We start from the raw sequence: 9,761 nt of genomic DNA, 5'->3' as shown, positions 1-9,761 counted from the left end.
TTTTCCACTGCTGCTGCAGCTAACTCTTAGCTGCTTGTGAGGAAAGCACACAGATTCTCATTTGAAGATGTCTGTTGCTCTTTGGTGAAGCAGGCACAAAATTATTGTAGCCTCCAGTAATTCTCATATGTTAAATATATTGGGTATGAAGTTTCAATCTGAAGATTTAAAGGACCCATGTTTCATACTTTCAGTTGCTTCCATTTTTTCTCTCGTGGTACCCTTTAACTGTGTTTCTGATTTATGTGCGAGGAGGATTTTTTTCTGGGGTATACACAATCAGCCAAGTGCCGTTTTTTCCCAGAAGTTTTGTTAATGCCACCACCAGAGTGTCCTTGCTTTCTGAGTCCCAAGAATGGTAGAGTAAGGTGCCTCGCTTAGGAAATTATTAGCAAGAAACAAGTGGTAGACCAGAACTAATGTGTGGGGTTTTTTTTACAGTTTTCAATAGATAGGGAGGTCTTGAAAATATGAACATTACTTGCGCTACATTTCACATACATAGTTTTAAAAGCTTAAGAGTATAGTTGTACAGAGGAAACTTTCTCTTTTACTGACCACTGTTGGCTAGGAGATCATGTTCTAATTATTTTCTATGATTATACATCACTTGAATCAAACAAAATCCTTCAGTGAGTGTCAATTAGAGGAAGAAGGGTAGAAATAAGTTTGACTTTTACGGTGGCAGAGTTCCCAAACTGGTTAGAATAAAGTGTATTTCCAGAACTGTTTGAGGAAGAAACCTGCGAAGCTTTATTTTCACTGTTAGAAAGTGAGTACTGAGTGTTTCTTAGTTATTCTTTTGCCTTTTCCCAAATTAACTTCATTTACATGCAGTTCAGTGGACAACAACAGTTAAGCAGTTTTACTGCTGCTGAAGTCTGGCATTCTGAATCGATTCATGGTTGTAATTGTGAATCTGAAATCCCATAAATACATTGGTTCACGTTGAGCCATCTCTTACTTTGTCCAGTAACACAAAAAGAATATGGGTGTAGCTAGAACTATAAAGGGATGAATTTAGTTGTACTAATGTACCCCTTCCACCTCATGGTGAAGTTGTACACGTGATAGGAAGTGAGAATACAGTTATTCATATTTTATTAGTTTTTCCCTCCAACTCCTGTCCCTTGCGGGTTAACCCCAGTAGGCAGCGAAGTGGCACAGGGCTGCTAGCTCACGCTTCTGCAGGGAATGAGAGAGAGAATTTTAACAGTAACAAGTGAGACCTCATGGGTTGAGATAAAGACAGTTCAATAGGTAAAGCAAAAGCTGTGCATGCAAGCAAAGGAAAACAAGGAATTCACTCACTGCTTCCCATGGGCAGGCAGGGGTTCTGCCATCTCCAGGAAAGCAGGGCTCCATCACACACAACAGTTACTTGGAAAGACAAATACCAAAACGGAACTTTTTCCCGCTCCTCCTTTCCCCCAACCTTTTATTGCTGAGTGTGGCATTACACGGCATGGGCTATGGCTTCGCTCAGTTAAAGTCATCTGCCTGGTTGTGCCCCCTCCCAACCTCCTGCATGTCGCCGGCCTGCTGACTGGGGATGGGGACAGAGTGAGAAGCAGAGGCGGCCTTGATGCTGTGCAAGTGCTGTTCAGCGACAGCTAATACATTGTGTGTTTTGGTCACAAATCTAAAGCACAGCACCGTACCAGCTACTATGAAGAAAATTAACTCTGTCCCACCTTGAGCCAATACACCTGTCCACGCTGGTGAATCCCATTACCAAATAGTTTCAAAGCTTCGCCTATCGACTCTCGTTCAGTTACATTGTCTTTTAGCACGGCTTAGACATGGTGTCTCCTTTAAAATGTGAGATGCAAAGGAGAAACGATCAGTACCGCACACCACTTCCACGGCTCTGCTTTCGGATGTCCTGACCAGGAGATGTGGAGGAGGCAGAGGAGTGAGGGCTCTGTGCCGGCAGCGCTGCAACTGGAGAGAAGAAAGGCTGTGGTTGTGGTCCGCAAGCAGTATATGGTGTTGGTTCACAGCAACTTGGAGCTTACAGTCAGTAACGTCGGACGGAGCTTTCGGCATGACGGTCTGGTAGTTTCTAAGGATGTGTGAGCAGAGACCTGGTCAGAATTAGGTGATGGTGTGTTGGGTTTGGGTTGTTTTTTTTCTTCCAAGGGCAAGTAGTGACTGTAAACTGCTGCCTAATTCAGAAGCCTCTAGGAACATGGGACAATTTATTTTAAAAGTTGTGAAATCATGTGGTTTTGCTGATCTGACTAACAGAAATAAAGGTTTTGTGCTCTGTGTATAAATATTTTTTAATGTTCAACCAGATCTTAGTATGGAAATTCTAAAGCTTGGTAATGGAACTTTGATAAAATTGTAAGAAAAAGAAGTTTTTTTTCAGAGGCTTGTACTTCTGCTCTTCAACATAACAAATGTATAGCGTTAGCATTGTCAATAATTGTTGCTTAGAGGCAACTGGAGAACAAACGACTTTCATCACAGCATGTAACACGCAACTGAAAGTATTAAACCAAAGTAATGAAACCCGTGCAACTCAAACTGGTACACTTTCACAGCAGGAGCAACTGAATTTGTGCTTTGGCAGAACAGCGGGAATAGCAGTATTGTGATTTTGTGCTGCGGCCCAACGCTGGTCAAATAAAACAGAGCAAACGTAACTGAATAATGATATTCAGATTACTCCTGGTGGTTTTGTAACCATCGGGAAACAAAAGCCCTGCCTAGTCGTGTATTGGGGCTGAGGGCCACCATCCCTTCCAGCAGTAGTCCCTTACTCCGAGGAACGTGCGAGGTGCGCCACTGGAGGGCAACACAGGCGTGTCACTGCCGTCACAGGCTGTGTCCAGATTTTTTAAAGGCGAGCTGCAGCAGCCTGGTGGGTCTTTCCCAGCATGACTGACATGGCACACGTATGTCATCAGCAAGACCTGAATCTTTCCGAATTCCCCTCAAGGGCTCCATCACTTGAGCTACTTTCATGACTGGCCCCATCCATGTGCCCTCTTAAATCCAAGTTTTCACATCATCTTAAGACCCTCACCCTGGTTGTGCCTCTTCATCCCGCTCGTTCTCGTTCCTCTCTAACCCACCGGCTTTTCCCAGCCTCATTTCTTAGTCTCTCCTGCTGCATCCCCGGGCCTGGGCTCCTTTCCTTCTCCAATCTCCTGCATCTCCATGCTGACACAACATGGGCTCGTCCTTGCAGCCGCAGGAGGCGAGGCTGCCAGGAGCACACAGGGTAGGCAGGGTCCCCTCTGTCCCCCCCGAGCACACCCGGCCCGCAGCAGCTGCGGGGTGCCATGCACCCAGGGCTGGGCTTCTCCCTTTGGGCACACCATGGTGATTCAGAAATATCAGGTCTGAGTATGTATTTTTTCAGTAATAGGGTTAAGCAGAGCTGTGAGACAACATTCTAGTTTCTCTACAAACTGACACTTTTTAATACAAATGTCTTTTTCCTTTGCTTAGGAAAAAAAAAAAAAAAACACAAAAACTGCTGTTTGATCATTTCTGACTATGTTCTGCATGATGCCTCATAATGTGTCCGAACGATCCCATCTGACAAGCTTACAGGCAACCGCAGACAGGGTCTTCAGTGGAGCGAGTCAAGCCGCCTTGCTACCGTGCAAGTCTGCTAACTCCCTCTGTGATATCAAGACACCTGGATATCAGGATACCTACACCCAGACCTACCTAAATGGGGCTGACTAGCTCCAGAACCTGCCCGGGCTGTATGTCTTCGTGCTAAGGCTGTATGGAAAAGAGGGCACCATGGAAGCTGCTCTCCTCTGCGGCCCAATGGCATGACTGTCCCTCGTGCTGTTAAGAATTACTGTTATATTGGCCATGGGGATGGTTACTACGCCCTCCCCGAACTCTTTACCATCATCCAAGGAGGGATGATTCGGCTGTGAGGTCGGGGGCTGGGACACTAGCCTTGTTTGTCCTCCTTGCATGGAAGTACCTCTCCATTTCACATCTTGGAGGGTTTCCCAGGAACTCTCTGCCAGGGAACATTTCTCGCCTTGTTAAAGAGCCAATTAAATGGACTGACAGCGTTTGCTTTGTAAACAACTCATCTCTGTGATACAAGAGAGACGGTTTGCTAAACTCAAATGACTGGGGTGGGGTAGGGGGTGGTAAAGCTTTAGTAAGTTCTCTGTAAGACGTGGACCCTGCGGTAGCTGCCTGGTGTACATGCACTAGAATCCGCATCCCCATGAGATTCCTCCCTGAGCTACTTGGGACCAGTAAGTGTGCTATGGAAAGGCTCCTGCCCCGCAGTGCCGAACGGCAGCAGCACAGGCACTGGCAGAAACAGGTCTCCACCAGCTCTCTGGTCTCTGGGTGCTCATCGGACATGGGACACTGCTGTCAGGGCCCCCCGTGTGCTCCCCTTGTTCCCCTCCCAGGGTCTGGCTGCTTGTGATCAAGGCCAGCTCTGGCATGGCACACCTGTGTCGCCTTGAACCAGACTGCTGGGGAAAATGCTGGGGGTGACAAGGAGCTGGAAGAAGCCCTCCCACTTTTGCTCCAGAGCTGCATTTAAGCTCTGGCCCATGCCCTTGCTCCTTGCCTGAGCTATGGTTCAGCTACAGCCGTGCCATTCTGATACTGATGCTGGTTTAACTTCCTGGCCTGTCCTTGGCCTTGCCAAGTCCTTGTCAAGTTGGACTTGCTTGGTGATCTTGACTCTTCACTGACCCTGGTCACCGTGGCTGGACCTGCTCTGCTTTTCTTGCTCAGGTACAGTGATGTCAAGGAGCTCTGGAGGGGAACAGTGGCCAGAAGTTGTCTGGAAGGAGCACCTCAGAAGGCCATTGAAGGAGTCCTTACTCTTCAGGATGGGCAGTGGGAAGACAGCTCTCCTGCAGCACACAAGCAAGAAGGGCTGTGCAAGCAAAGGTAGAGTGAGCAGAGGAAAGTTAGGGAACCTCAGGAAATGTAAACTTTCCAACTATCTGTAGGCTCCCCTTAAGTCAAAATCTGCTGAAAGCTGGAAATTGCCTCTGAGGAGTTCTCACCATATACTTGCCCAGTTCTTACCTTTATTTTTTTAAGAGAGAGGATATCGGATTATATGAGACATTTGGTCTGATGTGGTACAGGCATTCTTATTATTTAAGTACAACTATGTTGAGGCAAGCTTTTCAAACTTTGTATTATAGATAAAACTAGCTGATTTAAAGAACAAGGAATAACTGGCTAACACTGGTGAACCGACAGATTGGTTCTGATTCTCATAAGGCAATTTTCAATATTATGTAGTTGCCCAAGACTTTTAAAGAGGCCTTTAAATGTACCTCTTTTCCTGGAACATAGTCTGAAGTTACAGGAAGAGTACATTCGTCCCATACCCTAATTTCTGGCAGAAAACAAACAAAATTGTTTTATATTTGGGTCAGTATTGTACCACTTGAATAAGCAAAAAAGCTTTAAGTCATTAAAATTTGTGGGGGTGCCACTGAAGCAGCATTGCTTTCCCTATTTAAATCTTTTTATTAGTTGGATAGTAAATGAACAGTCTTGAAAAGATTTTCTTGAATTCACATTTAATTTGAAACGGTTTGTTTTTAAAAGAAAAATAAATATAACCCACATATTTAAAAGTCTGGTTTGAATTTAAAGATTTTGTAATTTCTGATACAGCATAGCTCCTTTTCACACCATGCAAAGAAAACCACGTTTCTCTAAAACTCCTAAGGGCCAAGCTGATTCCTCAAAAACGTAATTTATTTTTTCACTCCAGATTAGGAGGAGTGGTTTCCCTGCTGGCACAAACAGAGCCCATGTACACAGGGGACTATCTAGTGTCACCTCAGCTGCTCTGATCTCAGTGCATCAGGGCCTCAGACTGCCTCGGTTTCAAGAAGCTGCTTTGATTTATGTGCCTCATGGCACCTGGTTCTCAAAGTATCGTAAAAAACCTGTCCAGCATTAAAATTGCTGAGTTCCCACTCTCTAACTGGACTGTCTCGTGGTGAACTTCTCTGCCAGCTGCTCATATTCATCACTCACTGACCGTTCCCATCACCCAGCTCGCAAGTGAAAAGCTCTCTGCAATCTCCTGACCTTTCTCCCACGCGTACACCACTGACTCCTCTGCTGCCTGCTGCCGGGTATGTGTCCCCGTAACCCACTGGCAGGAGCTGGTGGTCCTCACACTCACCTGGGTTTTGCAGTGAACATAACGCTTCTCCAACGACTCTTGAACCACCCCTTGTTGTGCTCGCTCCAGATGGTCGCCGGTTCTCCCTGCTCTCTGCTGCTGTTTGAATTTGAGTCTTGATCTGAGCTGACGTTAGCTGGTTTCCTGTGTTTCACATCCAGCTACCGTGCTGGCTGGCATTTTGTGAGTGTCTTGACCAGACAGTTAGATATGAGGTCTTCTCATTAACACGTCTCTTGTAATTGGAAGAAGGCCAAAGGCTGGGAAAGGCAAGTTTCCAGCACTGCCTTTGATTTAAGGGCAGCACTAACAGTTACGGTTAAGTGAGTGCTGGTGACTGGGAATGAGCTCGGAGGGACAGAAGGTGATGTGTGGTGAGCACTGGGGAAGCGGGAGTGACTGAAATGACTGAAAACCCACTTAGGAAAGATCCTTTGCTGAGTAACTTCGGCACAAGGCTACGATGGCACATCCTCTTAATACTTGTACTGCCTCGCTTTTCAGTTATGTTGATTCACTCCCTAAGAAAAGCTACTGCCACAAATCCCGTGGGAGCTCCATTTCTGACTCCAGGACCTGGGTCAGGCTCTCTATTCATGCTGGGACCATGTGAGTGCCCAGGAGATGGACAGATCAGCACAGCCTTGTCTTTTCCTCCTTAGCAAAAAAAGTTTGCAGCAATTTCTTCTCTTTTGCTAATACGAAAAGCATGTACCCTCCAGCTCCTGCTTGTTTAGGAAGAGCAAAGCACATAAGCAGAGATGTGTCTTTTTCAAAACTGAGCATTGAGTATTAATTGCTTTTGAGTAGAAGTGCAGAAGCTAACAGGGCCAACAAAGTTCAGTGGATGTTCAGTAGTGATTTCATTTCTTGGCTCAAACTAAGCATGAGAGATGAAACTCGGTTCTGGAGGGAGCAGTTTAGAGCTGGTGGAAAACAGGTCATGTTACTAAGTCCCAGGCAAATTTGGATTCCTGAGGCAGGGGTTAGTGGGTATGGGTGTTTGAATCCTTGGCGCGCTCCCAGCACTGGAAGCTTCAGCTACTGCAACACAGCAGTGCGAGCATCCGAGGGACTGAGGTGTGGTAACGAGAATCCCTGCAGTGAAACAGTCCCTTTAAGGTATTGCAACAACCAGATCCCACTTCGCTTCAAGAAATTGCTCTGTGGATGAGGCAGAATGAGGACAGGACCTTTGCACAGCAGCAGTAGTGCAGTGTGGGGTTATAATCCTTACCTCCAAGCCTGAGCTGTAGGCTCTGCTCCAGGTCATTAAGACAGGCTAACTCCTATGAGGGTTTAAGTAGTGCCACAGATGAGATAGCAGAGGTCTTGTTGAGCACACAGAGAAGCTAATTCAGCTGCTCGGGTATCCTGATTGTCCAAATCAGAGACCTGGTCCTGCTGGCTTCTGGTTTATGTGCCAGGATTTCGGTGGAAAACAGGACCTGAGTGACCAGTAGCAGTGCATGCCCAGGCTGTGCTCCATCCTGGAGCGGGGGTACAGAAAGGGTCTGAAGGAAATCGTTCACACATATCTCAGTTTATGTGCTGCCAAAGTTTACCAACCCCTAATCCAAGCATGTTGAATTTCTCTTGTGTACAGTTTACTCACTTACAGAAAATGTGGACATTTATCCTCTCTGAGTACTAACGTAACTGAATCTCAGGGCAAAGCCATAGGCCTAAAAAAGTGGGTTTGAGAAGGCTATAAAACCCTTTCTCAGGAACTATTTATAGCCATTCCCTAATCATTAGACTTCTTAATAGCAGTATAAGGAAAGAAATTGTGGGGGTGTGAAGACAATCCAACTGATTGCTCAGCTCTGAGGCTGAGAAATCTGTCTCAAGACATGTATTGGCTGATTTTCTGTTCTTAAATGCTTCTTTTCAGCCCCAGGACACAGGCAAGAAATTACCTTCTTTAGTGACTGCCCAGACATGACTGGTGTGTTAGTTCTTGCCTGAAAAGCTATACCAAAGGGTGAGTTTTAGGCTTTTAATCTCAGCAATATGTGTCTATGTAAACCCTTCCCTCTTCTGCAGGCTGACAGGTAGTAGCTCTTGGTTCCCAATTGCAGCAAAATGATCTGGCAATGAAACGATGAGCAGATTTATCACTGAAGTAAATACATGTTCAAATCACAAAGACAATGAAGCCAAGGCTAATCAGGGAGATTCACAAATCAACAGCTTTCTGAATAACCATGGAAATTTCTGCCAGCATCCCATGAGGTTCTAGAATAAAGGGAAGAGCCAGAAAAGGGAATGGAATACTGAAGTGAGCCTGCCTTGCAAAAGGTCTGGTTTTGCTCTTGTTAAGGAAAGGTTCCTCACCTCTAGCAAAGAGTTTCCCATTTCTCTTTCTTTACCATCATCTGGTTGGGATTACCTATGGGAAAATAGCAATTTCCCCATGCCATCGTCCTCAGACCTTAAGAACAAGCTGAAAGTTTAGAAGCAGAGATGTGAAATCCAACCTAATCCAGCCACTCCTGACCTGCTACTCTCCCCTACATAATTCTAACATGTGGATGCTACCCAGCCATCCTCCACTAGCAAGCCCAAAACGGTCCCAAGGGCCACTGAAAAACAACAAAATCTGTATCAGAGCTTGGCAAAATGAGTAGCTGTGCCAAAAACTGGGAACACAGGAAGCAGGACCTGAATCCGTACAGGTATTATTGCCCCTGCTTTCCCCAGCATTACGAATTTAGAGCCTATATGGATTGTGGTGAGGTATGCCCTTAACATTGCTGATACAAGATCCAAACTGCATGACTATAGACTGGTCTATTTTAATGAAGACAAGAGAAATGATTCATTAAGTGACTTGGAAAGGAACTACCAGAGCTGTTCAGAGGAAATTGTTTTGACTGAACAGAGAGGTATTGGTTTTGGTGCCTTTCTTGCATTGGGAATGCAACTCCAGCAAGAGAAATGGCCCAAATATTTTGCTTATGTGGAAATACTCTGTAGGGTTGTGCAGATAGATATCTTTGTTAGACTTCATGAGTTATCAGCCAACCAGACCAGCAAAAATGATTGCAGCTACAGCAAAATGCTAATGTCTTTGAATGAGACCGACTTAAACTTCCATGGTATTCTTTCTATAGTGATTTGGTCTGTGGCAAGAGATATGGAATTTAAGTTGCAAGTATGAAGCTCAGGTTTGTCCTAGAGTTATAACTGTTGTGTAGGTGGGTGGCAGGGCTCTGTCTGTACCCACACTGAGCTTACTTAAACCATTCATTCCTCTGGTGATCCAGGAACTCCCGGCTATTCAGCTGCATAGATGAGGCAATGGACTGATCTGAGATAGTAGACTGACCTGAGACCAAGCAATTGACTGAACTACTAGAAACCTTCACCGTTAAGTGTTTGACTAATTGCTGCAGGAGTCTCCAGATGGGAATTTTGGACTGCCCTGGAGATCCTGCCAGGCAGCTCCTGCTGTGCCCGGACTGATTGATAATGTTTCAGTGTCTAGATTAACATCCTGGGTGGAGAATATGGACATCCCAGAGACTTCCAGGGGGATTCTGATATAGCATTGATCAAACCATACGTAAGTCCTACTTAGGGACTAAAGTAATTG

This window comes from Vanellus vanellus, assembly GCF_965231255.1.
Source record: "Vanellus vanellus genome assembly, chromosome: 2".
NCBI classification, from domain to species: domain Eukaryota; kingdom Metazoa; phylum Chordata; class Aves; order Charadriiformes; family Charadriidae; genus Vanellus; species Vanellus vanellus.
Note: the sequence above shows the minus strand (reverse complement) of the source record.